Consider the following 25,567-nt stretch of genomic DNA (forward strand, 5'->3'; position numbering starts at 1 on the left):
CAGATGGTGGATGAGGCATTCCATCAAACATACATCGACTCACTCTCATTTTTAACCATGCGCTAAGCAGACATGCCCACAGCCATGGGTCTGGATGCTGAGATCGGTCTGCGCGACGATGACGAATTAAGCAAAGGTTTCTTCACGCACCTTTTCAGTTCAGAGGCCCACTTAAATTATGTAGGCTCTTACCCACCTGCACACGCTTACGGCGCAGACAGAATGTCGGCGGAGACAATGAAAAAAAATTCATAGCCTGGTACGCCACCAAGGATGGGTGTACATTTGATTTCAAAAAAGAGGCCGTGCTTTATTGCGACAAAGACACTGAAATCCTAACAGCGTCTTGTTTAAAGTTTCATGAAGAATTCATCAAAGAGACACGCGTTGACTCTTTCGTGTGCATGAAAGTTTTTAAAACAAACTTTCTTCCTCCCCACACTCCGACTCACCCGCCCACTGATAACTACAACCGTCAAAACTACTCGAACGTGGGGATTCTGTGGTTAGAATGGATTTCACACAGCAAAAAAGTCGCTATTCCACACGCTCTCAACAGAGGTGAGAAGAGGCTGGGGAATTATGTCGTAGACGGGCATGCAGAAATTGAGGGTGTAAAAAAGGTGTGGGAGTTTCTCAGCTGTTTCTTTCATGGGTGTCCCAAGTGTTTCTCACCCCATGAAGTTAACCCCCTGACAAAGATTCCCTTTGAGTAGCTCCACTCGGCCTGGCAAGAAAAGCTGTTAAACCTGCGGTCTAAGCTAAAGGTCTCGGTACAGTTCATATGGGGAGCATGACTGGACCCGCACGACAAAGTCTGATCGAGTGAAACAGTTCCTGAGTCATCATAGCGCTCCGCTGTTTGGAGGTAGAACTTGTCCCAGCCATCTGAGGTACACGGTGAGTGATACTGAGCAGGTTCGTTACGTGGACGTCACATCCTTGTACCCCTATGTCAAGGCACACTTTGAGTACCCTCTCGGTCACCCTGAAATTATCCGTCAGGATTTTAAAGATCCGCGTATGTACTTTGGTCTGATCAAAGCCGTCGTACATCCTCCTCGAGGGTCATTTCTGCCGATTCTGCCTTACAAAACCGAGCGAGGTAAACTGGTGTTTACTTTCTGCCGCGTGTGCCCTGAAATAAAGAGTCAAACCGGCTTGTGCATGCATAGCGAGAAAGAGAGCTTTATCCGGCACCTGGCCGACCCCCGAATTCACAAAAGCCCTAGACGCTGGATATTGTGTTGCTGAAATAACTGAAGTCTGGCATTTTGACAAAAAGTGACTATTTTAAGGGGTTACAGCAACACCTTTTTGAAAGGGAAACAAGAAGCTTCAGGCTACCCCTCTGAAGCATTGGATGACGCTAGCAGGCTAACCAGGGTATCCAGTTTGATCCGGCTAAAATCCATCCTAACCCCGCCAAAAGATAGCTTCTGGGGTAAGTTTGCACAGAGAACCGAGCTGGCTCAGACCAGCCTTGTCAGAAAACCTGAATAATTTTTCAAGTTTCTGTTTTCAGAGCCGTCAAACATTTTGCCTTTCTGAATGATCAAGCAACAAAAGAGTTACTCATAGGAACCTTATACAAATTCATTGGTAGAAAATAGGAAAAATTAAATGTGGTCTTTTAAATGTCATATCTCTCATCTAAATCTTTCAGTGAATGATTTGATAACTGATCATCTGACCTGTTTAGTTTGACTGAAATGTTGCTGCAGGATGATGAATATGTTCGTTTCTAATTTGGATAGTGAAATCTCAAAATATGGAAAGTGCATAAAGGTAGGAGTGGAGCAGTAGCCTCATCACTTGGCACAGAGACAATAGTATTTGAGATAGTTGGTGTAGAAGTCACGCAGACTCCATGTGAAAAGATTACTGTACTCATCATGTGTCTCAAAGTTCTTGCGTTTTAATACCTCATTTACTGTCAGCAGGCGCAGTGTTGAAGATGCTAGATCTGACGCTGATGTGTTTTGCCTGGGATCTTGGCAAAAGGGATTGTAACTTCTAATCCTGTGTATTAATGAATTCTATATCTAGCCTAAGCTAGTGACCGTTGCGAAGCTGACAACGAGGGAAAGACCTAGTGACAGCATGGAAAGACAGCTGACCGGAGGGAACAGTCCGACAGGTTTAGAAGCTCATTGTGGCAGTAGCCCAGGCTTTAATAAGCCATGGGCTACACCCTACGTTGCTACAAGTAGGACTAATGATAAAATACCCCTACAGTCAGCGAGAGCAGAGGCGGAAGATGACTCACCTTTGACTGACACGGTTTTTGACTCTGGAACGAATTTGACAGTGAGTAGGCAAGGCATGTTATTGGCAGCCGCTAGTTCAGATGGAGGCGGGAAGAAGCATCAGGTTTGTGTGTGGCTGGCAAAAGGTAACAACAGTAAAGGGAGGAAAAAGTGCTTGGCAGAGGGAACACAGGGACCCCACATTGATAGCTACTTAAGTGCATAAGTCAGTTGGTTGAAGTCCAGCGATAGAAAGTAACCCACAGTTCACAGGACATCGGCACCCCAACGAACACAACGGATATATGCGCATTATTAATTCACTGATGCTTTTGAGTTATTTACGCCATCTTGTAATGTTAAGTGTTGCTGCATAGGCAAAACATTGCTAACGAGCCATGATGAGTGATGGAATGGTTAAAAAGATCAGGCAATAAGACAGAGACAAAGTAGGCGTTCTCTTCCCGCGCGAAGAATTTGGAAACCAATCTAAACACACCCTGAGTAATTAACACATAAAACGAGAGACGCTCCCTCTTCTCCGCACTTTACTTCTTTCCACATTTTGTCACATTTATACTTGGTAACTTTGTTTTAAAAACTGGAAAATTGTACCACGGCCAATTTCAAGCTCCGTTTCTCGTCTGACGTTTTTTTACGACGTACAATTTTTGTAGTGACTTAAATATTTTTCTAGTTTTATTCATTTTTATACTCTACGAACCAAAGTACTAATCATCGTGTATAAGTTAGCCAGCGTAGTCAGCTGGGATATCAGAGAAAGACCCAATCTCTTCGACGGATCAAGATAGCATAGGTTGTTGCGATGGCAACGACGCCGAGAAGATGATCCGGCTTCTTTCTTTGAACGCAAAGACATTGCAAAGTGTCATCTACTGCCTTCAACTGAACACCTACAATGCTCTCAAGCAAAGCTGGGTGTTGGAGTTGCAGACCAAGCACCCATCTACCGGTCCAAGAGAGACCTGCATCAGCTGCGCCGTCACCACCTCGTTACACCGACGCTTCGCCATCACCGTGGCGAGAAGACTCCAAGAAAAGTAGGCTGAATCGTTCCTACCGCTTAAGACAAAGAGTTGGTGTCACTACTTTGAAACTCCCTACTAACATCTTTCAGAGAAGATTGATTAGGTATCAAATCCATTCCCTTTAGATTAAACCTTAAGACATCTCCATCTCTCCAGAAATTAATTTCATACCTTATCATATTTGTTTTATTAGATTACACTCCTATAATCCATTAGTCCCTCATTTATTCATAGTTGTCACTTCATTAAATATTTGTTCACACTTTTTTTGTGATGTTTTATGGCAGAGGATGAATGGTACAGTGGAAAAAAGGATTCACTCCTTCAGATATGCAAATTTAACTGAGACTGATAAATTGATTAAACAGTGGGCCAAACAGTGTTCTTCCTACGATAACAGGAGGTGGTGCCCTGACAAACATTTTAAAAGCGCAGTAAACCCTACAATATGAACATTGTTTAGGCTAGTATAAAGGCTGAGGAGAGACTGCCTCTCTTCAGTCATCCTGTGATGGCTCTTGCTTGCAAGCAGTAAAGGTTTTTTTTTTAGAAAAGAAATATTGTCAAAACCTGGTATTTTGACCATCTCTCATCTGCACTACACAAAGAATTGATATTCAGTTGCCACGACAATGTGCAGTATTTTACAATTCAGTCTGCATTTTTATCCCATTTCATATGCTTCGTTTTTATTCTTTATGTATGCTGTTTCAAACCATTATGGTCTATGTAGCTTTCAGAAGTCTTCTACTTCATGTGGTGTGTTGATTTACTTTAACATGGAAATGTAGAAGAAAAATCAGTAATGCTATGACGAAATGCTACTAAACATGTTATATTTAGCTTTAACCAGCAGTTTCAGATATAATTTAATGTTGGCTGCTTTGGTCCCTGGAATACATTTAACTATGGTTGCTGGATTCTCCAGCTACATGTTCTGCAAAGTAGAGTAGTGGAGAAAACGGATTTGAAGCACGAAGGGGTTGGCCATGTACCGTAGTGTCCTTTATACTGTGACCCAACCACCGCAGTTTCATCTCACAAGCAGCTGATGGCAGCTAACAGAAGCTATGCTAATAGGAGCTACACAAGTTTATCCGCACTGGCTACATGGACCTGACTAGCTACTGGTTTGTTTTGAATGGCGTGGAGCCACGCTTCCAATGCTATGAACAAACTGCATTACAAATAAGGCAGAAAATTAACTAAACATGTGACGCACCATGCAGGAAAGAGAAGAAGCCATGACTGTTGCCTAAGCTAAAAAAAAAAGTTGTTTAGAACATGGAGAGAAAGGGCAAACCATAACCCCTTTTTACAGTCCTCATGCCACATTTCAAAACCCCAAATATTTTGAATTTAAGAGCAAAGGCACAGACAAAAACTAATCTAATTGGTGTAAAACAGTAAAAGTGCCCATATGGCTACATGAGACTAAAGCTTCTCTTTCAAAAACTATGCTTTTGGTTCTGTCATTTCTTGAAAATACATCATAATTTAAAAAAATAAAATTAAATGCAGTTTCAACCCTTTCATAAAGCAGAACTTAAAATCATCTAACATAACTGTTTCAGCTGTTTTACCCACAACATGCAGACTGCAACTGACACACCTCACTTTATACACCTCATCAACTGCCTCAGGTGTGATTCTCAATTAGCAATCAGCAGGTTAGCCACCTGTTGCTGTTTCCATATCAGGTCACTACAGAGGCCTGTTAAAATATACAAAAATATTGTAATAATAAAAGCACAAGGAAATATTTAAAAAAAAAAAAAGTTTTTGTAGCAACACATACTATGAAAGGAATTATTTAACAGAGTTCTCTTAATAAAATATATGATTCTCCACACAGACATACTAAAGCAGTAGGAAAATGTAATATTTTTTCTCATACATAAAATTTTGAGAAGAGACTGGGATCTAAAAATATGATCTATGGAGATCTTCTGAGGAAAAACTATTGCAACATATTTTTGAGGAAGGAACTCAAATAATTTTTGTGGATCCTAAAAACACACTGCTCGGCGCAAGGCTTTTCTCATGTACAATAAACACACCAAGTTACTATAAACCTCAGGATTCAGTTGAGTTTTAATCCATCATAGAAAGTCTATACTCTCCAAACACATATATTCCACAAACAATTGCTTTAAAAGAAATTGGATAAATATAAAATACTACTATCTGAAATGAAGCCGACACCCAATGACTTGCATGACTTGATGCATTAAAAGTCTTTTTTTTAGACACTACGGACTTTCTAAAATTCGGATGATTGTCTGCAGTTTAATGGAAGCTGTGATTTATTTATTTACAAAATTATAAATTGCAAAGGATTAAGAAAATGTCTCTTTTTTTAATTTTTTTTTTTTTTTTTTGCTTTATTCAAACTGTCCAGTTATTTTTCAGTGCAACAAGCTCATTTCCATGTTGAAAATCTAGTCCCACCTGGAACATTACCATCACATTGACTATACATTTTTTTTTTTTTTGTACAGGAGACTGATTATATTACGTTTTCTGTAAACCTCTTGGATTTTGCATATAAACTAGCTGCTATTATTGAGGTCACATAGATGGCCCTGATTACTCTCAAGGAGAAGGCAGCTGGAGCACCAGGTGACACAGATTCCAGCCTGATTACAGAGGCCTGCAAATGATCCAATAGGATTCTTCGTTTGGGTTTGGCAGGTGTGTATAAAAAGTGGTTTCTCAGGTCAGTTTGGTCTGGCTTCTCGTAAATGTTTGATGCTGTGATTGTGTTGTGTTTAGGGCTGTTTAATTATTGAAGACAGAATAAGAGTAGGAAAGTCTGTGTTGCCTAGAACTACTTTTGACATTGGTGTACTCTCTTCTCTTTGTTTATCTGAGCCAATATGTACAAGTTGTATTTTCTCACCACTTGGTTCTTGTAAAAACTACAGCATTTGGGGGAAATCTTTTATAATGTACACTTGTAAAACACCTTTGTGTCAGTTTCCGATAAAACTTGTCATGTGAAATTTATGACGACACAAACCTTGAATTTGTTGCTACAAAATTCATTCAACCTTGAAGTTGGTTTAGTATAACTGGCTTTTAGTCAATGATTGAAATTAGAAACTGGAGAGAAGTAGAATGCAGAGGAAAAGCTATGTCTGAAGTCTCAATGTGTTGTCACCATGCTGTATGTAATCTGAAGCTGAATCTAGGCTTGGTCCACACTGCTTATCAAATGTAGCGTGTCTTACAATTTGTCATGTCGCAAAATCCCAAAGTTGACGTTCACAGCAAATTCAAGCCATGTTTAACTGGCTGTGAAAACGACTTGTGGGTTGGAGAGGAAAATCTACTCGAGATGCAAAGCATGTGCTTTACAAATGTGGGGAATAAACTAAACTTGAGGCCATGAGGTACCTGTAGTGAGATTTCAGGGTCACACTGAGACCACATGTTGGGTCTGCATAGGAGTGTCTTCCAGCAGCAAATTGCTGACAAGCTTTAAAGATAAAAGTAGTATAATGGGGACACGTGTGTGTGCATGCATGTACACACAGATTAATGTTACGCACATTAGTTTTTCACTGGCGTGAATAGATATATGTACAATGTAAAATAGTGTTTGTACACTGGTCTGGGTGAATCACAAAGTATGTCTATTGATGACTGGGTAATGTTTCACACTTTAGTTTTCCCCGAGTTGAACTGTTCTGGTTTGCCCACGCCTCTATATGAGGCGCAGTGGGTCAGCCTGGTGGCTCCTGAAATGTATCGAGTTGAGGCAAATCGTCTAGATTGGCCTGCGAACAAGTACGTTATCACTGGTTGTGTGGGTAGGGAAAGTGTAATGGCTGCCAGAGGTTGTGATGAATGGTAGATGTATCCATACCCTCTCACTTTCGACGAACACATGATGTGGTTTATAAACTTGTTTTCGATGTGTCACCACCTCGCTCATCTATGGAGAAGCCATCCCCCCCAGTCTGAAAACTAGTCTGACGATGAGGCAGTGGCCCATCCCCAGGAGGCGCAGTTGAAAGTTTGTGGACAGCGTTAAAATGGACATTGTCCATCCACTGAACGGAGTGTTGCACAAGTATTGGGTACAATGCTACGGCTGTCAGATCGGCCATCCCAGTCTGAAACCGCACAAGCATTTGCTGGGGATGCCTGGACACTATTTCAAGCGCAATTACAACAAGTTCCTAAAGAGGCTCTGGACTGACGGCTTCATTCTTGCCATAGTCCACTACCTTCGTTCAAACGGAAACAACGGAGATGAGTCCCGAATCCGAGGAGCTGCAGAGCCAATTTTGCATGAGCTGAAACAGGCTGATAATCTTGAAAAAAGGAAAAAGAGGAAAAAAAAAACGTCGAAACATGTGATGACGTTATTAAAGTGCCCCAGTTACGCCTGGTCTCAGAGGCATAGAAAAGTGGTTGATCAGAGCGTTGAAAATCAGCTGGAGATGTTAAAGTGCTCTAGACAATAATTATCTTGACGAGTGTTTTTATTACTTTCAAATACAAAAACGTGGGCCTTTTTTACAAGTGTGCTTAAAATGCACAGGGCTAATCTTGACTGTAATGATGCCATTGTTTGTAGTTTTGTAAACAAAATTCACCCTGTTGCTGTATGTCGTGAATACTAATCATGTGTACAATGCAGTCTCATATTTTATTCACGTGTCAAATATATAAAATAGTCATCAAGAAAATGCATTCAATAGTTGTTGAGAGGAAAATAAAAGCATGTCACAAAGAGGAAAAATGAAACAAACACCAGGAATTCGCTGTATGTCAAAGTCTGACCATGAAGCCACATCTGTCCTTTGAGAGCACCTCTGCTTAGGAATACCATGCTGTGGGGTTTTAAATAATTTGGCTTTCCTGCCAGAATATGAATAATCAGCGGGGGCAACCCTTGTACGGGACCCTGACAGCATCACTCCTCCTTTATAACTAGCAATAGTTCTACATACCTGTGTGTTGGGGACTGCTGACAGTGGTACATTCAAGTGGGAGAGTGTTTCTAAAAAAAAGACCACCCCACAGGTCTTGAAGCATCTGAAACACTGAATTGTTGGGACACCTTTCACCAGATCATACAAGAGAGCCTCTGGTCAGTTGGTAATGCTAACCTCGCCCTGGCTAGTCCGTGAAATTGCATCTGAGGCCCTAGTCAATGCTGACGAGAGGTATCAACCGCATGGGCGGGCAGCTGACTTGCCGTTCCCACATCGTCCCTTTCAGGGGCAGGCAACAATGGCGTCAACATAATATTAATACATTTATTTATAAGTGCCTTTCAAGACTCACAAGGACACTGTACAAAAACGATACCCTTCTCACGCTCGTCCTGTCTGACCAGTGACGGTATCTTTGGAGAACGCTGGCATATTTTTGCTTTCTCATGCATGTCTATATATCCGGCAGTTGTAACACATCGACCGTGGCTTTGTCCAACTCATTCAGTGCTGTGCGTGTGATTGTTCTGCTACTGCTGCTTTAACATGTCAGGCTGTTGCTGGGGAACCAAAAACATTTACTACGTATGCTCCATTTCACCTACAAGTGATGAGACTGGTAATAATTGGTGGGCATCTGAACTGAAAAGGTGCGGGGAAAAAAACCTTTGCTTAATTCGTCGTCGCGCAGACCAATCTTGGCGTCCAGACCCATGACTGCAGGCATGTCTGCTAAACGCATAGTTAAGAATGAGAGTGAGTCGATGTATGTTTGATGGAATGCCTCATCCACCATCTGCAACACCTTACAGCCTTGCATAATTATACAGGATGTCATACCTTGACGAATTAAATAGTTAAAACTGTCAAAACCCTTAGCGTTGTGAGCAATGAAGATGTAACCTTTGTATTCCTGTTTTCTGAAACTCTTAAAGTAGCTTCCTGCGCATTTTAAGCCCCAGGAACCCCATTTCTCACCGAGTAGCATTTGTGTACTGATGTAAAAGGGTATGTGTTCACCTGATGCGGCATCTACGAGTGTTTCAAAGTCACAAAACACTACCTGTTTTGAATAGTCAGTCTCAACTTTCAAAGGAGTCGTGTAATGCAGATGGTCTTTACGGGGCATGTTTTAACTCTACATTTGTGCTGGGTGGTGCCGCTGATCGCATTGTAATACACCGCTTTGCAAGCATTACACTTTTTAACCGTCTGGCAATTGAAGGCGGCTTTACCCGCCATAGGGCAGTGGCACTTTGTTACGGATTTTCTAGGTGAGGTAGGACCCAAATGCTTGACGATGAGGCAAAACACTGAATTTAATTAAACAAATTGGAAACACAAAGCGCTGCTCAGAAGCAGGAATTACAAAAAGACGAAATTGTAACATAACAAGTCCAGAGCTAGGAAACACGGGAAACAGTACAAAACAGTATGACGCGGAACAAAGGGATCCGTTTTTTTGTACAATCTGATGTAAAGCATATGGAACAATGGCCAGAGCAGTGGTGCTTCCATAAGTGAGCACAACCCGAAATGTTTTCAGGGTGGTAATACCGGTTTTGATGGAGGAAGAGATGCAGGGTTTTAGAGTGCATTCCTTCACACGTTTGAAATTTTGAGAGGGCTCGCTCACTTTCCGCTCTGAAGAAGACAACGATCTAAAGCCTGTTCAAATTTAATGTCATTAAACATCACAGGAGTGTCGTGTGATAACCCCGCCCGGTTCTGTAACACTCTAGCTTGTACGGTGGCCTCAGTTGTGGTCAATTCCCAATTTAACAGGAGCGCGAGGTTAATGGCGAAGCTGCTGTCCGGTGTGTGTGTTGTGCACAGGCTGAATATAGGGAGCTGGTGGCGCGTATGCGGGGTTGAATGCCTGCGGCTGATTAAAGCCTGGGGCTTGGTACGTGTGTTGGATAGGGGTGTGAGATACCAGGGGTATGTATATGGCTGCTGGAAATTTGTTGAAGGGTTGTGTGTGGTATTCAACACTGGCGGTTGATTATACTCAGCCGGCTGGTATGTGTATGGCTGCTGAAAAGTTGTTGATGGGTTGTGTGTTGTGGCACGCCTGTGGTCTCTTTGCCAGAATTTTCACAAAGACGAAAAAAACTGGCTTGTGTCACACAGTGAAGCGTCCTCATTAAGATAATCAATCGGTTGTTCTACCACTTTGCCGTCATTAAATGTATCCTGACTACTACTCGGGGGTGAGTAATCGCACCTAATTCCACCAGCGTTCTATACACCGAGTCACGCTGACGGAAGCCCAAAGTTCTGTAAACCGTCACTCTGTGGAGCCTTAAAAGGGGTATCGCTTAAGGACATACCATGACATAGACTGGTGTTAAAAGAAAGTGGCTCCTCTTCTGATGATGATGTCCTGCCGTTCTGGATATGACGCTGATCCCTTGTCTCTACTTCTTTCAAAGGAGTGGACTGCATCAAAATATTATAATTAATATACACATCTATATATTTAAACATAGTTACACTACTTTTTTTTCTGAGTTGTACAGCTCATCTAACTCCAAGAGGGAATCGGTCATCTTGTCCAATTCCTCGTCCTTTTTCCGGGCATCACTGCAGATAGAATATTTACACAGTTAAAACTATTTGCTTAGTCCTTGTACATACTCTGATGCCTGGAACTTGTTTTCTTTGTTTACAGGGAACCGCGCGCCTTTTTGATGGAAGTCCTCTGTTTGAGCTTCCCAAACGCTTGACTCTTTATCCTGAAATGGACACAAAGTTTTTTTTTTTTTTTTTTTAAACACAAGGCAGTATATTAGCATAACTAACACTTTCACAGTTAACAGTAATTACTTACAATTGATCGGCTGCAGAATTCCTCTGCTTTGCACGCTTCTATTTGAGCTCCGGGTAGAATCCGCTGTGTGGGGGGGGGGACAGACTTAAAAAAATAAATAAATAAATCAAGTAGTACATTTTACAAACACATTATGTTAAAAATATGGATACTCAAAGCGTGTTAAACTAACCTGCGGGAGTTGGTGGGATATTCTCCACGTCAGCGAAAACAGTCACAAGGTTTCCGGTTTTTTTTTTCTCAACGATCAAATCAACACTAAACTGAATAAAGTTGTCAAAGTGTAGACTGCTTACCTCTTGAAAAAGCCATGTCGAGCAGAATAGTTTGCTGCGCAAGAAGTAGGAGTCGAAAAATAAAGGAACGCTGGTCCAAGACGTATGACAAGTGTCAAATGCGCTGAAATGGCCTCGTGCTTGCCCGTCCTAAAATACTCTTACTAAGGAAACAAATATGAATTTTACAACCTTGAAGTCCGTGATTTAAAAAAAACCTCTATATGCTAATGACATTTTGGTCGGCTGTGACAGAAAACCCCCCTCCAATCCACCGCAGTATTACAAATTTGTAATAATCAGAGTTGCATCAAAAACCAGTGTAGCATATTTCAAAAACCCTGTGAGTGACTAACAAACACTCTCTCTTACAAAATACGACCGTACTTCAGAACTTTATTTCATTCCTCGCAGAGGAAAGAAAAACAAACTTTTCTGGCTGTACTATAGTTCATCCCTGGTCAGATGCTATGGCGCAACATTACCACCGAACATCGGTCGGCGCCTCAAATCTTTCCGTGGTAAGAGAGAAAAATCTTTATGCTAATGCTATGATCGCTGCGCAACACCCCATCCACACCAATAATACATAATATTTTAATAAAAATAAAGAAAATTCAAAATAAAACATGAAATCACAAGACGCAAAGAAAACAAACCAGTGTGACAATATTTGCAAACGTGCGGCGTACCCAGAAATGTTTTCATGCGGGTAATACCGTAGTAGTTTTGATGGAGGGTTTTAGGGTGCATTCCTTCACACATCTGAAATTTAGAGAGGGATCGCTCACCTTCCGCTCTGAAGACGATTTTACAGTCTAAAGCCTGTTCAAATTTAATGTCATTAAACGTCACAGGAGTGTCGTGTGATAACCCCGCCCGATTCTGTAACACTCTAGCTTGTACGGTGGGCTCGGTTGCCATTGGTAGTGTTGTGGAAGTTTTTCCTCTGCTGCTGGTGAAGAATGAAATAGAGACTTCTGCCGGCCGACAAGGTTTTATTTTCTTTGCAAAGAAAAGGTCAAACAACACGCGAGCGGTCAAAAGTGAAGAAAGACCCCGAATGTGGGGAAACATAAACATTACACCCCTTTGTCTACTGCAGGGGTCGGTCCCTCCAGGAAGTGTTGCCACACCCTTTTGTCTATTGCAGGTATCGACGCCGACCCCCCGTTGGTGTGTTTCACACTTGAGGTATCCTGCAGGATCTTGCATTTAGGTGCAAGGCCGAGTCCAGACATTGCAATCCACATAGACAAAAGGGCCCAGTATCTCACGTTAGGAAGGGGGAGGTTGGCAATCTCTAGTGGCTGAGACAAAGAAATTGAATTTACCATTACAGTAGTTCCCAATTTAACAGGAGCGTGAGGTTTGATCGGTAGGATTAATGACTATATGTAAGTAATGTGCTTTTTCCTGCAGATTTCATCGCTGAGAATGCTTTGTAACTTAACGTCCCACCTGCCCGATTAATTCCAACATTTCATCTGTCATAATGGACATGCTTGACTGCATTTCTGTCAAGAAGATTATGAAATTCGTTTAGATCTAGATCACCGTCATCAGCTGCAATGACAGAGGCGTAGTTTAAAAGTCTTTCCCCCCTTAATTCTAACTGCACCACATCCCCCTGTCTGGCATATGATGGAGCCCTTTATACCGATTCTTGGACAGAATCCATCACCTTACAGTAAAACTCTGCATAATCAGTGCAGGAGGGTCTCTCGACAAGCTGTACGCTTCCAGGACTCTGAAGCGTGCAGCTAAGATTGTGGCTGATCCCCCTCACCCTGGACACGGATTATTTAACAGACTCCCCTCTGGCAGACGGCTGCGATCCATCGAGTGTAGAACCACTCGCATGGCAAACAGTTTTTTCCCAACCGCAGTCCATCTGCTGAACAATGCCAAGCCCCCACCACCACCCTCCCATGAACGCATCAAACTCACTACCACAGTTCTGGTGGAAAATATATATACTGTGTATATATTTGTATTTTATAGTTTCTATATTTTATGCGTACCAACACCAAGGCAAATTCCTTGTATGTACAAACATGCTTGGCAATAAAGTCTTTTCTGATATTTGTTAATTATAAGTGCGTGTTTTCATGTTTACACTAAACATTCCTATGATCAACGATACAGGCTTAATTTGAACACGAACAGAATCGATAACCTGCCGCACAAACAAACTTGGCTCGTTGCTGCGATAAGTCAACGTCGTTGCCATGTTGGAGGAGGCAGCACTTTCCCACAAACTAATACCAGTATGTAAATACAGCTAACATCAGACAAGCCTTGCACTCAAAGCAAACAATACACATTACAAAGATGTAGACTTTAACAACACATGGGTTAAGGAGTACTGTCCTGAATCTGATGGTGAGCAACCATTGCAGACTGCTGGCTCTTGTAGTCCCAATGTAGCTGAACATGCTCAGGAGGAGCTACTGCATGATCAAGACACCTGTCTCATGCGGTCGATGTTGGACAAGAGGCTCTTGACCACATCTTGAACATCGCTCCTGCTGAAGGTAACTCTCCAGTTAGACTCTTATCAGATTCAAGTAATGAGTCCAAGTGCTTTCCGGTTCTTTTTCCACAAGGCAGCCCTACGTACCACGACAGCAGGCCGCATCGCCTCACCCTGTCACGGTACTTCAACAACAGGATTATGAATGCAGACAAGATTTAGTAGTAATATGGAATAAATTTTCTTTGCACAGTACATGTGTGAGGTTCAGCAAGTGCTATCCAGCGTGTCCATAGCCCTGCGCAAAGGCCACACACTCTGCTTTACAGCTGCTTGGAAGTGACATATTTAGTACAGAGTCCTTCAAGAAAATGCTTGAATTCGACGAAGGATACCGTTTTCTTAAGCCTATCCGTAGCACTCCAGCTATCTGGAAAGTGGCGCAGTGTGGCCTGTATACACCAGCTTGATATCCCTGTTTCTGTTTTTTTTTTTTTCTTCTGCAGACCATCTTGAAGCAAGAAGGCCACACACAAACTGCCAACGACTGGGCGCAGAGATGTGAGCTTCTGCGCCGTAACCCTGTCACTGCTGCTCACATGTTTGACTTTCGCTGGCAAGTCTTCTTGGAGGTTCTCATGTCTCCAGCTCATCCTGTTGATCCAGGATTATTACTACTGTGTGGAATTCCAGCAGTGCGGATCGCCGCATGTTCACTGTCTTTTTTTTGGATCAAGAATGCATCCGTCAACAAGAACATAGACGAAGAAGTTACAAAATTTATAGACGAATACGCGACTTGCCAACACATGACCAAACTTTACTTGAAACTGTGACCTCTGTGCAACAGCATTCACGCCGCCACTCCAAAACAATCGTTTTAACTTTCCCAAGCCCCCTTCTGCACACTCATTTGTCGTGAAGCCTCTGATGACATGGCCACCACACCAACCTGCAAACGCAGCCTGCAGCTTGCTCTTGTAAAGCTGTTACCAACATGACAAAAGGAAGCAGGTAAGATCATGAGCAAAATTAAAACTGCTCTTTCTGATGCCAACGCCAACTTTACCACCGTGGATCACTTATTCAGTCACTTGAATATCACCCAGAGCCTCTTTGAGAAGGCCTACACATGCTGCGCTCGCAAAACACAAGTGGTCTTAAAGCGTCAAGCTGACGAGGTTTGGATCAATCAGTACAGCAGACCACTCTTAAAATGCAGGAATGCAAACATTGATATTCAGTATGTGGTCGACACCTACGCTTGTGTACATCATTTCTTACATTTCCAAGGCTGAAAAAAAAGAGATGGGCTGGCGCTAAAGATGCAATGAAAAACCTGTCAAGCGTCTATTTGCACAACAGGGATGTTTATCAGTCTGTATACAGCTTCTTGAGCACAAACAGTCACTTAAGAGTGTTCAAGAAAAGTCGTCTTTGTTCTCCACTGTCTAAACACGAAACCACCTGGAACAAGATCGCGCACACAGCCTGCCGTCATCCGCTATGTGCGTTTCTCTGAAATCCAACAGCCTGAACAGTATTACCGCAGCATCTTGCAGCTTTTCATGCCATATCGTTGCAACGTGGACTTGAAGCCTGCTGTTTATCCTACCTACAAGCACTTCTACTCATCTGGCACTCTTAAGTCAGCAGATAGACAGTGAATACCAACTTTTTCAAGATGGCGCCGGACATGCCGGCATCTAGTTACTGTAGCTCCAATAGTTTCGCTGTATTTTCGTGCTGTCTCATGTCATTTTTGTCGCCAACCTCAGTCGGACTTTCAATCCTATGGATGTGCATCGGGCGAGGTTTGGAATATGTATTTTTAATTCTTTGTCTGCTAAATACGGCATCCGGAGACCCCTTCAGCCAGGGCTCCATTGTTTACACCCGGGATCAGCTGGTAGCACTGTGCAACACGAGGGTGCTCCCAGCACAACGACTGGAGATCCCCGTGGAATTAAGGAGACGGGGCTGCAGAGCTGGTGTGAAGCGTCGGGAGAAGAACAGACGGTATAAACCAAGCGTACCGTCTGTTATTATGGAGGAGCTGATGGCGCTAACCAGGCTCCAAAGGGAGTACCGGCAGTGTAGCATCACGTGCTTCACGGAGACGTGGCTGAACGAACTGACGCCGGATTTGCACGTCTCATTGGACAGATTCCAGATCGTGAGAGCGGACAGGAAGGCAAAGGAGAACGGTAAGAAGAAAGGAGGGGGCATTGCGATGTTTGTAAACAACAGATGGTGTAACCCAGGACACATCAGGGTAAAGGAGCAGCTCTGTAACAGGGACATTGAGCTGCTAGCTGTTACCATGCGGCCGTACTACCTCCCGAGGGAGTTCTCGCACGTCATCGCGATAACGACGTACATCCCTCCCCTCTGCCGACGCCGCTGCAGCCTGCGAGCTCCTATACACTGTTGTATCGCAGCTCCAGACATTGCACCCCCAGGCCCTGCTACTGATCTCCGGGGACTTTAACCACACCTCCCTGTCCTCCACTCTCCCCACATTCAACCAGTATGTTAAATGCAACACCAAGGATGTATGTTGGGCGTGTATATCAGGGAAACGATCTGGAGTACCTGGAGGTCATTGCTAACTTTGTGGACTGGTGTGCTCTAAACCACCTGCACATCAACGCCAGCAAGACAAAGGTGGTGGTGATTGACTTCAGCAGGAAACCACTACTCACTGCACCGGTGAACATCCAGGGCTTGGACATCGAGGTCGAGCTCCTTCAGCAGCAGGCTGCTGCATCCACGATGCAAGAAGGAACGCTACTGCAGGTCATTCATCCCAGCTGCCATCAGGCTGTACAACACCCGCCTGAGTCAATAGTAACTTTTTTCACGAATAAATAAATCCGCTCTTTTGCACAAAACCGCTACCTCACCATCTCATAGTTTAAGCAATTATTTGCAGAGTTTGTATTCCACCGTTGGCAAACTGTACATACAGAATGTCTTTATATTTCTATTTTTTTTCCCTCTATATATTCAGAGCATTGTTATTTTGTATATGTTTTTTTTTTTTTACCATGTCGAAGTCGTCATTATCTTCTGTGTGTGTGTATATATACTTTGCTAAATTCCGTGCTACTGTGACAAGGAAATTTCCCATACGTGGGATTAATAACATATCTTAACGGCAGAGAATGAATGGTACAAATTGTAGAAAAGGATTCACTCCAGATATGCAAATTATTTAACTGAGACTGATAAATTTAAACCGTGTTCTTCCTACAAGGTGTTGCCCTGATGAGACATTTTAAAAGCGCAGTAAACCCTACAATATGAACATTGTTTAGGCTAGTATAAAACCTGAGGAGAGACTGCCTCTCCATACTCATCCTGTGATGGCTCTTGCTTGCAAGCAGCAAAGGTTTTCTAGAAAATAAATTTTGTCAAAACTTGGTATTTTGACCGTCTCTCATCTGTACTAGACAAGGGACTGATATTCAGTTGCCGCGACAATGTGCAATATTTTACTAATTTTTATATTATCAAATTCTTCAATTTGATAAAATTTTTTGATATGCCAATTTTTTTTTTTTTTTGATTTACTGACCTCTAGGTATCAAGCTGCCCAACTACCCTGCTCCTCCACAGAAGTTGCATCCCATTCAGGGCACATCTGTATTGGACAATGCTTGTGAGTAATGATGACATCTTAAGAAGTATGTAAATGTGTTGTAGATTTGGATCTGTTTCAGCCTCTGGAGATGAAGGTGGACATGCAGAGCATTCGCGAAGTTCTCAGGGCAGAGAAATCTCCATCCCTTGTGAACATTTACTTCTCCCTTTCAGTATTCACTATAAACATATTTGTTACACACAAGACATTGGTTACATGTTTCAGACTTTTCTGGTTTTGAGCAGCGTGCCAGTGGATCTGGGGGAAGAGAACAATTAACACGCAGTAAGTATTAGAAGTGTTGGGATCTGAACTTGGTGGTGAGCTATGGAAGCTCACCATGCATAACCAAGTTAACCACATGTCTTGGAAACAAAGGGAAGCACCAGAACTCTAAGTCCCACAATCCTCCAGGTGTGAAAACTGACCAAGCAGTTCACTGGCTGACAGTGGCATGTGACCTGAGGTCATCAGGTCATATAAAATGCTCTGTTTGGCCTTTGTTCTCTTATCCTCTACAACTCCACACCTCCACGTGGAGACCCCCAGCTGCTCGGCTGCAGCTGGGTGCCAGGCCTGTTCTCCTTACAGCAGCGAAGCGAGATCCTGCTGAGGAATCTACACCAGCTCTTTTAGGCAACAAACGGAAGGTTTGCAGGCTAAACTCCCAAACAACAGGAGCCACACGGCTAGTTAGCACCGAGCTGCTAACAAGCCACTTCAAAGGACTCAAGGAGCGGCCGGTTTCCCTCCAAATCTGGTAGTATGACCTGGGTCTAGTTAAGCAAAGCATAGAACTTAAACTTTGAATGTGATATTTGTGTTTATTGAGTTGTTTATAGTATAGTGGTTTGATGTTAGTTTAGATTATGCAACACATAGACTCAGGGTCTTGCATGCTTAACTAACCACTCTTCCTCTAACCTGGCACCTCATAAAACCCTTATCACATTCCACATATCTACTAGCCAGCACATGGTCTGAGTGTCCCTACTCAGCAGCCATTGTTTCCTTTGTGTTCAAGACCTCAAGCCCAGTGGCCATCTTGGCACACCCACACACCTGTATAGAGCAGACTGTAGTTAGATTGTATGTTTACTTTTATTCTTGTTAATAAGTGTCTTTTAAACATACCTGTCTAATGTTGCACACGAGTGAATATTGCCAACCTCTACACTGCCAAGAACTCCAAATTACTTTAACTAGTTAACGTGGTAATTTTGGTTATAGTTAAGTTAATTATTAATCTGAACTCCAAATTGACAATTTAGTATAATTTATGAGACCGTTTTGATTAATTGGCTCTCTTTTCCCTTCCTAGAAGGGTGGTGCCCCGAGGTGATCTAGTAATTCAGATTCAATTTTTTAATTATTCATGATAGTCAAACCCCAATATTGAGTGTCTTAGTACCCAGGCCCAACAGAAGTAATCTCACTTTTTGTTTGCATTTCGAACGTTTACCATCTTTGAACATTCTTTGTCTTTTTTAGGCTCTGACCTGTCGACACCCAGTAAGTATTCATCACCTTGCTATTTTATCAGGCCTCGTGAAATGCAGTAATCTTTGTGTTTTTCAGGATCTCGACATGCAGCAATGAATGGCTATCGCTCTAGGTAAGATGGATAGATTCTTTAATAATCCTAAACTGGGAAATTTTTTTTTTTTTTTTAAGCAAGCAAGATATAAAATTGTCAAGTGATTAAAATTCAAATGTAACTACGTCCAGCATAGGATCCTGCATCAGGTACCAACTCCAGGTGCAGTGATTCCCGCATCCCAAGACATGACCACAGATCCCGGAGCAACAGTGGTGCCTGCAGACATCTGCATGTTGATCACATCAGCCCCCGCTATCGCACAACAAGGCTTGGTGAGTTGTCTAAAGACTCCAATTTTCAAAACCTAAGCTAGTACAATTGATGCACTTCTATGCATTAGAATATTACAGATTCATTACTTCTCTTCTAGTGTGGCCCAAATTTGTTGACAGTTTTGTCATGTGGTAATTTCTAAAACATACTTTATGCGGTGCAGATGCAGCGACTGGACAATGGACATTTCCACTGCCTCAGGATGGTAAGTGTGCAGTGTAATGTGGACGACGGGACACTGAGCAAGAGAGATCGACACTTTTAAAACTAAGAATTTTTTTCCAATGCTACACTTGTTGTGTCTATGAAGGTTCTCAGTCATCCATGGCATATTCAAAAAAAAAAAAAAAGCAACTGGACTTGTAGAGTTTGAGAAGATGAACACCACTCATCCGAGTAGCTTCTTGAGTTTTAAGGGACTGGTGGGAAGTTTGAAGTTTAAATAGGAACCTGATGGAAATTAGCTGCACCGGTTTCTGGTTGTTACAAGCAAGTTTCAGGAGGAGTTCCTATTTAAAACCTCAGACTTCCTACCAGTCTCCTTAAACTGAAGAAGCTACTCGGATGAGTGGTGAAATGTCTTGAGTTGTCTTTTTTTTGGATATGCTTCATTACTGACAAAGACTGAAGCCTATTACAAAAACAATTGTGAACCAGCTAGCCTAGCAATTCAAATTGGGATTGCCATTTTGATAAGATAAGACTTTATTCATCCCCGTGGGGAAATTAGGGCGTTACAGCGGCAGGAAACAGTGCAAGATGCAGAAGATACAAAAAAAAATAAAATGAATGTAATAAGAATAGAGTACGGCAGACATATGTTATGTACAAAAAATATTTACATATTGCATCAGAGAGATTCAGTGTCTGGTCTGAGTTGAAACAACCCATTTGGATTGAGGAGTTAAACTGTTAGGATAAATATGTTGACATTCATGAATAAAAAAAACGACAACTCCAATAGGAGTTAAATTACCACGTATTTGCAAATAGAAGGTGTGAGATGATGGTTATATACAGTATACTGTTCACAAGTCCTGAAAAGAAGCTCAGCAGCAGAAGAGTTAGGAAATGCTGATGTTGAAGAGTCTGACTGCTGAGGGGACAAAAGACCTCCGGAAGCGTTCCTTCTTGCACTGTGGGTGCAGCAGTCTTTGGCTGAAAGAGCTTCCTAAAGTCCCAACTGTCTCATACAGGGGATGAGAGGGGTTGTTCCTGATGTTGGACAGTTTAGCCAACATCCTCCTCTCCCCCACTGAATCCAGAGGACAGACCAGGATGGAGCTGGCCCTCTTGATCAGTTTGCCCAGTGTGTTCTTGTCGCTCTGTGACTCCACCACACCAGCAAACCACAGCATAAAAGGTTGCTGATGCAACCACAGTGTCATAAAAGGTCCTGAGCAGCGTCCTACACACACCAAAGGACCTCAGTCTCCTCAGCAGGTGGAGGCGACTTTGTCCCTTCTTGTATAGGACATTGGTGTTGTCTGACCAGTCCAGTTTATTGTTCAGGTGAACACCCAGGTATTTATAGCCATCCACGATGTCGATATCCAAACCCTGGATGTTCACCGGCACTGTGTGTGCTGTCTTCCTTTGGAAGTTAATCACCATCTCCTTTGTCTTGGTGGCGTTGATGTGAAGGTGACTGCGTTCACACCAGTCGACAAAGTCCTCGACCACCTTCCTGTATTCCAGGTCGTTCCCGTCCGTTACCCGTCCAACGATGGCTGTATTGTCAGAGAACTTCTGGATGTGGCAGCTGTCTGTGTTGTAACGGAAGTCTGAGGTGTAGATGGAGAAGAGGAATGGTGAGAGTACTGTTCCTTGTGGAGCTCCTGTGCTGCAGAGCACCTCAGACACGGAGCCATGAAGCCTCACATACTGAGGTCTGTTGGTGAGGTAGTCGATCGTCCGTGCAGTCAGCTGGCTGTTTACCCCTGCTCCCTCTAGTTTCCCCTTGAGCAGCGATGGTTGTATTGTGTTAAAGGCACTGGAGAAGTAAAAAAACATGACTCTCACAGTACCTCTGGGCTCCTCAAGGTGCAAAAGGGATCTGTGCAGCAAGTGTTTGTAGGCAAACTGCAGGGGGTCCAGCTTCGGGCTCACAAGGGGTCGGAGGCGGTTCAGGATCAGCCTCTCCATGGTCTTCATCAGGTAATCAACACATGCGCTCATTTATTTCAGTATTCCAGAAGAAGATCCTTAATATACTGGTTGACCTTCATAATCGTCAAACCGATGCACAACCTACCACCTCATACATGCACTTTCGGAGGATGGAGACAATGGACGAGTTTGAACAAGAGGAGCAGCGCCTCTCTCACAAACAAGTGTTTGATACCCTGGTAGGTTTTACAAGTCTGGAATACAGAATCGGTGCACTTGCACACTGTTAGGTTCCTCTGGGGACTGTCAATCAACTTTATCATGGACTTATATTACAGGTGCTGAGAATTTCAAAGATTGGAGGGAAGAACACCAAGGACTGTGTCCATAAAGTCCTTGACAGGTATGTTTCTACATACAGTATTTATTTTGTTGTTCAAGAAAAGCCAAGTCTATACAATGCATTGTGATCAGTGTATTATGAAGGGTTATGACATGTGCTAATCTTGTTATTCCTACATCTCATTCAAATGAGATCAATGTAATTTTTTTTCCCTTTAGGCTCTTCAGTAATGCCCTGATGGCACTTTTTAATATGAAGGGAAGGGGTACAAAGAGTAAAAGACCATTAGGAAAAAAAAAAGGTTTACAGAGCAATACAAGGTAAGCCCATATTTCATGTTGATGGGAAGAAAATTTTGTTCCTGACAATCTCTAAATAATTGGACAAATTTCCCTCCCTGACATTTAAAATACAATGCCGTCTACCATGGCTGATGTTGATGCATAGACAACATTTGCAGACTTGATGTTTGACTGTAATTTGCCGTAGCATATTTCTAATCATTTGTCTTTTTCCGCTTGTGCAGATGGAGTCATGCAATACGACAGCCAAGCAACAGAGGATATCATAAGGACACAAGCTTATGAACATCTTAAACATGTGTCACAGCCACCCAGGACTGATTTTTTTTTTTTAATCTTGTGTGTGTATATATATATATATATATATACACACACACACTTTTTTTTTTATTGTTTGCAATAAAGATGGTGGAAAAAATAAAAAACTGTCGATGTGATTTATTGTAAACCTGACTCGCATATATCTAGAAGTGGAACTAGTTTCCTGTACGGGTTAATCTTCATTTGGCTCAACTGCGGGTTTGAAGTGGAAATACGTATACATTTTTAGTTACCGTATGCAGCTCAAATTAAGCTATAGGAAAATGAACTGAAACGGGACTGTAGTATGTCTAAAATGAGTTTATTTTCGACGTAGAAACGATGTTTGGACTACAACTGGCTCCTATACGGAGGTACTGTGGACGTCATTTACGGACGTTCACTCGACGTCGGAAAAAGACGTCGTCTGGTGTAATAGTCTGCACCTTCAGGGGACCAAACTTCGACGTGCAAAAACGACGTTGAAAAGACGTTCTTTGAACGTGTCTTTGCACAGTGGGAAGTCACAAACACTGCCACCTGCTGAATATATAACCCCTATTTGGAATCAAGCATTTCTGCAAATATTGATGTTATTAATCATGATACTCCCTGCAGTGACACGGCCTTTAAAGATGTTGATAGACAACCAAGTCCCATGTCATACACATTTACCAAGCTATCATATGACATGGGCAGGGCACTTTGCAGTAAATATAACATAGATTTCTTTTTTCCAAAAGCAGCATATAAATGTACCACATGTCTCTGATACCTTAGGTGCTGAAGGATAACAGTAGCTTTTTTTTTTTTTTTTTTTTTTTTAGAGCTATTGCGCATGGTGTCAGTGGAAAACCAGGTTTTGAAAAAAAAAAATAAAATATATAAAAATGTCCTGAAAGATGTGCCTGACAATATTGTGTTATTTACTTTAACATCTGTATATGGAACTGTAGAAGAAAAATCAGTAATGCTATGACGAAATGCAACTAAACATGTTATATTTAGCCTTAACCAGCAGTTTCAGATATGATTCAGTGTCGGCTGCTCTGGTCCCTGGAATACATTTAACTATGGTCGCTAGATTCTCCAGCTACATGTTCCGCTAAGTAGAGTAGTGGAGAAAACGGATTTGAAACATGAAGGCGTTGCTGAAGAGCCATGTACCGGAGTGTGTGTCCTTTATACTGTGACCCAACCACCGCAGTTTCAGCTCACAAGCAGCTGGGGGCAGCTAACAGAAGCTATGCTAATAGGAAATACACAAGTTTGTCCGCATTGGCTACATGGACCTGACTAGCTACTGGTTAGTTTTCCACGTTGTGGAGCCACGCTTCCAATGCTACGAACAAACTACATTACAAATGAGGCAGAAGATTAACTAAACATGTGACGCACCATGCAGGAAAGAGGAGAAGCACAGTAGCACAGTAGACTCTGCTGCCAAAGCTAAAAGAAGTTGTTTAGAACATGGAGAGAAAGTGCATAACATAACCCCTTTGTACAGTCCTCACACCACATTTCCTACTTTTCAAAACCCCAAATATTTTGAATTTAAGAGCAAATGCACAGACAAAAACTAATCTAATTGGTGTAAAACAGTAAATGTTCCCATGTGGCTACATGAGACTAAAGCTTCTCTTTCAAAAACTATGCTTTTGTTTCTGCCATTTCTTGAAAACACATCATAGTTTAAAATAAATAAAATTAAATGCAGTTTCAAGCCTTTCATAAAGCAGAATTTAAAAACATCTAACAAAGCTGTTTCAGCTCATTTCCCCACAACATGCGGACTGCAACTGACACACCTCACTTTATACACCTCATCAACTGCCTCAGGTGTGATTCTCAATTAGCAATCAGCAGGTTAGCCACCTGTTGCTGTTTCCATATCAGGTCACTACAGAGGCCTGTTTAAATATACTAAAAAATATTGTAATAATATTAAAAGCACAAGGAAATATTAAAAAAAAATTTTTGTAGCAACACATACTATGAAAAGAATTATTTAACAGAGTTGTCTTAATAAAATATATGATTAGTTCTCCACACAGAAATACTAAAGCAGTAGAAAAATGTCTGTAATATTTTTTCTCATACATGAAAAGGGTAGAATGGAAGGAAAGTCCAATGTAAAAAAAAAAGTCATGGCAAGCAAAATAAAGAGAAAGAAAATGACAAAACTGATTCATATAAAAGAAAATTTTGAGAATAGACTGGGATCTAAAAATATGATCTATGGGGATCTTTTGAGGAAAAACTATTGCAACATATTTTTGAGGAAGGAACTCATTTTTGTGGATCCTAAAAACACTGCTTGGCACGCTTTTCTCCGTATACTATAAACGCACCTAGTGACTATAAACCTCAGGATTCAGTTGTGTTTTAATCCATCATAGAAAGTCTAGACTCTCCAAACACTTTCCACAAATGATTGCTTTAAAAGAAATTGGATAAATATAAAATACTACTGTCTGAAATGAAGCCAACACACAATGACAGCATTAAAAGTCATGTTTTAGAGACTATGGGCTTTCTAAAATTCTGATGATTGTCTGCAGTTTAATGAAAGCTGTGATTTATTTATTTACAAAATTATAAATTGCAAAACATTATGAAAATGTCTCTTTTTTTCTTTATTCAAACTGTCCTGTTATTTTTCAGTGCAAAAAGGTAATTTCCATGTTGAAAATCTAGTCCCAGCTGGAACATTAGCACCATGTGGATTATATACTGAGCATTATTATTTATACTTTTTTTTTTTTGGGTACAGGAGACTGATGATATTGCGTTTTCCGTAAACCTCTTGGATTTTGCATATAAACTAGCTGCTATTATTTGAGGTCACATAGATGGCCCTGATTACTCTCAAAGAAAAGGCAGCTAGAGCACCAGGTGACAGATTCCAGGCTGATTACAGAGGCCTGCAAAATGATCCAATAGGATTATTCATTTGGGTTTGGCAGGTGTGTATAAAAAGTGGTTTCTCAGGTTAGTTTGGTCTGGCTTCTCATAAATGCTTGATGCTGTGATTGTGTTGTGTTTGGGGCTGTTTAATTATTGAAGACAGAATAGGAGCAAGAGAGTCTGTGTTGCCTAGAACTACTTTTGACATTGGTGTACTCTGTTTATCTGAGCCAATATGTACAAGTTGTATTTTCTG

Source organism: Chelon labrosus (assembly GCF_963514085.1).
Source record: "Chelon labrosus genome assembly, chromosome: 6".
Classification (NCBI taxonomy): domain Eukaryota; kingdom Metazoa; phylum Chordata; class Actinopteri; order Mugiliformes; family Mugilidae; genus Chelon; species Chelon labrosus.